Source organism: Mytilus californianus, unplaced genomic scaffold (assembly GCF_021869535.1).
Source record: "Mytilus californianus isolate M0D057914Y unplaced genomic scaffold, xbMytCali1.0.p SCAF_5, whole genome shotgun sequence".
In the NCBI taxonomy this organism is placed as follows: Eukaryota; Metazoa; Mollusca; class Bivalvia; order Mytilida; family Mytilidae; genus Mytilus; species Mytilus californianus.
Window position 1 is genome coordinate 2,939,065 of NW_026262701.1, and position 5,500 is coordinate 2,944,564.

Genomic DNA, 5,500 nt, shown 5'->3' on the forward strand with positions numbered 1-5,500 from the left:
GTTTGATATGACGTCGTACAAATTAGGGGGTTTGATAAAGCCTTTGCAACAGTAACTGCAATCGATGACGTGACGTCATACAGATTAAAGGTGTGATAAAGCCTTTGAAACCGTGCTGATATCATTATCATCACGGGTGGCTGATACAGCACGCTTGCCAATGATTGTATTAAACATACAATTTATCTGTATTTACTACTAAGTATATAATAAAAGGTGATGTATGTTAGTGTGAATGAAATATTACAAAAATAATTATTTATTTTTGACCTACATTTATTTGTTAATTTATGTTTTAAATCAATGTATATGTTTGTTTATTGTGATACATGTATTAGATATTTATATGAAGTATGAAGATGTTTGTTTATTGTGAAACGTGTATTAGATATTTATATAACATTGTTGTCTAATTATTAGAGTCTATGTGATACAATAAATAGTTTAAAAAGATTCGTTTCTGCTCTATATAAAAGAATATAATTGGTTAGTACTTCTGTATAACATGTTAACCACAAGGAGTAGACCATGGTTGCCCAAATTCAAACTCTGTCTGAGAGTTTTGGTTCTTAGCATTGTATATGAGTTTCATAAAATTTGCATGAGGCAAATTTAAGTTAAGAGTGGAAACGAAAAAATTTGCAATTTATCAAGTTGTATAAAGGGCATAACTCTAGAACAATAAGTGACTGACTGCCCAAATACAACTCTGTCTGTGAGTTTTGGTTCTTAACATTGTGTACAAGTTTCATAAAATTTGCATAAGGCAAACTTAAGTTAGAGCACGGTAAGAAAAAAATTACAATTTTCCAAGTTATAAAATGGGCAAAACTGAAGGACATCAGACTGACAGTCAAGGGTAACACCTAGTGGCAGGGGCATAAAAAAAAACAATTAGCCTATGCAAACTCTGTATGTTTCACTTTGATATATTATATGTTCAATTTAAAACAAAACCAATACCAAGTCTTGATAATGCGTCGCTGCAGGTAATATTGATTGAGGTAATATGTTTACTGGAGCATAACTGATCATTCCCTTCATTATCTGTTATCATCTGGATCAATATCTAAGGGCAACAAATTCATGGAATGCACATATGTCAACCAACTTATTTTTGCTTTTAACCCTTTCTATATATACATATATAGCTAACCATCTTCCTGGTGATTTTTTTTTCATAAATATCTAATTTTGTTGATGAAAATCTTATAAGGGAATTTCCAAATATGACATATCATTGACCAGGGACCGCCGTGCTGGGCTTTGCCAATGTCGCAAATTGCTATTTTTTATTACATCTGGCAACAAAATATGGCTGCTGGTGATATTTCTGCCGCCAACATTTGTTTCCATTTCTTGACTGTAAAGCTAAAAATAACAATTGTCTTTAAATAAGTAAGAATAAAAAATCAAATAGTACGAAATTTTACTTGGCAACAAGTTTATGACTTTGTTTACGACCACAAGCTAATCAATGTTCACAACAGGTGTCATTATCTGTTGTTACAGGTTATCCCCTTATTTGATGAGTCATTCATTCAAATAGAATCGGTTAGTTGGCATTTGTCATTTCGTATTGAAGAAATTTTCATACAGCAACACAATTTGCAACCAACTGTAGTTTCATGATGAAAATGAAATTGACAGAAAGCATAATAAACTTATTAAATAAATGTGGATAGTGTCCACATGTGGACACAGATGATGCCCCCGCTTGCATAGCATATAGTTATAAAGGGACATAACTGAAGAACAGTAAAAGTGACGCTACCCAAATTCGAACTTGATCTGAGTTTTATGGTAACAAGCATTGTGTGTAAGTCTCATAACATTTGGTTGAGGCTAACTTAAGTAGAGAACAGACACTACAAATTCAGCAATTTCTCTATTTGTAAACACGCATAACTCTAGAACGATTGTGTATAAGTTTTATAACATATTGTTGAGACGTACTAAAGATAGAGAACGGAAACCAAAAATTCAGCAATTTTTATGTTTATAAAGGGACATAACTCAAGAATGGTAAAAGTGTTCTCACCAAATTTCGTACTTAATCTGTATTATGTAGTAATAAGCATTGTGTATAAGTTTCATAACATTTGGTTGAGGCAAACTAAAGTTAGAAACCGGAAACAAAAAATTTGTACTTGGTCTTAGTTTTGTGGAAATGAATATTGTGTATAGGTTTCATAATGTTTGGTTGGGGCAAAATTAAGATACAGAATGGAACCTAAAAAATTTTGCAATCTTTCGAAAGTGACAATACCCAAATTCAACTTGATCTGTGTTTTATCAGTGGAAGTCAAAATTAAACATTGCATTGTATAAAGCATTAATTGTAGTTGATTCAACTATAATCATGGACAAAGGAAGATAACTCCAATTTTAATAAAATGCTTCGCTGGGGCGCAGCTTGATACGACCGCAGAGGTCGAACCCTGAACAGTTGGGGCAAGTATGGACACAAAATTCAAGCTTGATACAGCTATGACTTTGGATTGTCATTAAATATTTGACACAGCATAGATTTCTGACACAGGATGAATGTGGTGTAAGAACTGGAAAAAATTTAATTTACCTATTATGGTGGAATATCCATAAACTAAATTGTTTGTTAATTTCAATATATCAAAGAATATGTAGAATTCAATGTTTGATGTAATGTAATAAAGTTGAAATTTGGACCGTTTTTGTTCAATGTGGACCAATTTGGTAACATGTATAAATAATCAAAAATCTAAATACATGGGAGCCCATTTAAATACATCATAAAGGTATTAAAATAGAAAGTGACATCATAGTCATGGCTAAAAATAAACAAAAATCCTTAATCAGCAACATTTAAAGTAATATCTAAAAATAAAATTCCTTTGTAACCATAAAAGCCCATTTAAATACATCATAAAGATATTAAAATAGAAAATGACATCATAGTCATGGCTAAACATAGCAAAAAACCCTTAATCAGCATCATTTAACAGTAATATCTAAAAATGGAAATTACATCATAAAGGTATTAAAATAGAAAATGACATCATAGTCATGGCTAAAAATAAACAAAATCCTTAATCAGCATCAGCAACATTTTATAGTAATATCTAAAAATAAAATTCCTTTGTAACCATAAAAGCCCATTTAAATACATCATAACAGATATTAAAATAGAAAATGATATCATAGTCATGGCTAAACATAGCAAAAACCTTAATAAGCATCATTTAACAGTAATATCTAAAAATAAAAATTTCTTTGCAACCATAAAAGTAAAATAGAAAATGACATCATAATCATAGCTAAAAATAAACAAAAATTTTTTTTATTGGCAAATTTTAAATGGAGTTTATTATACTAAAACAATAAATTTGCAACCATAAAAATGATAAAACCCCATTTAAACACATCATAAAAGTATTAAATAATTCAACTACATCATAAGGCTATAACAATAGAAAATGACTTCATAGTCAAGGCTAAAGGTAAACAAAAAACCTTCATCAGCAAAATTTTATATTGGCAAATTTCCAATGCATTTATTAACAATAAAGTTATTGGCAAATTTCCAATTTACATAATTTAAAAGCAGTGTAGATGAGATATTTAAATGAGTTTTAATTACCAACCTTACACTGCTTTTAAATAATGTTCTTTACTCAATTATTTGTCTATTAAAATGGAAACCCTTGTTTTTTAACCTTTTTTTCCCTTATTCCTTAAATATTAGAGCCATAACCACCCCCCCCCCCCCCCCCACCAAACCCAATTATTACTTTCCAATGTAACCTAAATTTCCAATATACATAATTTTAAATTTCAGTTCCTCATGATATATAACCGTATCATTATTATTTTCTTTCATATATAAATCTGAAACAACCATCTTTAAATGGAAAATTTTAAAGAAAAAAAAAGGAAAAAAAAAAATCCTACCCCCCACACATTTTTCAACCCCTTTTTGATTCATCATCCCCCACCTCAATCACAACCTTCAATTTGTGGTATGGTACATTGCAATACAATTTCACAGAGATCCATACACTTGAACACAAGTTTTTGTTGCAAACTAAAAAAATCCTTATTTTCGACCAATATTTGGCCCCTTATTCATAAATGTTTGAGCAATTAACCCCAAAACTCAATTCCTACTTTCTCTTCGTGATAAAAAATAACTAACTTAAAATGTAAATTTTAAACAAAAAAAAAAAGGAAAAAAAAAAATTACCCCTTTTTTGACCCCCGCCCCCCTTATGATTCATCACCCCCACCCCCCTTTCCCCCCAAACCAAGCTCAATAACAGCCTTGCCTTTGTGGTATGGTACCTTGTAATACAATTTTAGAGAGATCCATACACTTGAACACAAGTTATTGTCTAGAAACTAAAAAATGCTTATTTTAAACCCCTTTTTAGGCCCCTTATTACTAAACGTTTTGGGCAATTACCACAACACTCAATTCCAGCTTTCCCTTTGTGAAATGGAACCTTGTAGTAAAATTTCAGAAAGATCCATACACTTACACACAAGTTATTGTCATGAAACTAGAAAAATGCTTGTTTTTTGCCCCCTTTTGGCCCCTTATTCCTAAAATTTTGAGGCAATTAACCCCAAAATCAATCCCAGCATTGACCCTTTGTGATATGGAATCTTGTGGTACAATGTCAAAGAGATCCATATGCTAACACACAAGTTATGTCTGGAAGTTACAAAAATGCTTATTTTCGGCCCCTTTTTGGCCCCTAATTCCTTAACTGTTGGTACCATAACCCCTAAAATCAATCCCCACCTTCCTATTGTGGTATTGAACCTTATGGTAAAATTTCATAGAGATCCATTCACTTAAACTAAAGTTAGAGTGCGAAAACCATTGTGTATTCGGACGACGATGCCGGTTGACGACGACGCCAACGTCATACCAATATACGACCTCAAAATTTTTTTGCGGTCGTATAAAAATTACTTGATATTTAGAAGAAAATAAAAATTTTGCAATTTTTCCATTTATAAAGGGGCATAACTCTAGAACAGTTAAAGTGATGCCACCAAAATTCAAACTTGATCTGTGTTTTGTGGTAATAAGCATTGTGTATAAGTTTCATAACATTTGTTTGAGGCAAACTTAAGATAGAGAACGGAAACTAAAAATTTTGCAATTTTTCCATTTATAAAGGGGCATAACTCTAGAACGGTTAAAGTGACGCCACCAAAATTCATACTTGATCTGTGTTTTGTGGTAATAAGCATGGTGTATAAGTTTCATAAAATTTGGTTGAGGCAAACTCAGTTAGAGAACGGAAACCAATTTTGGGACGCTACGGCGGGGGCATAAAAACATCCTTTTACTTGTATTCCTTTAAAAATGTTAAATTCAGATGTAATTTGTCTTTGCCTGCCCTCAATTTGACAATGTGAATTCTGCTTTATTACTTATCCTGAGGGTAACACAACAAATCAATTGCAAATATAAGTTGGTTTCCAATCCTTGTATTAAATAAAGCCAAAA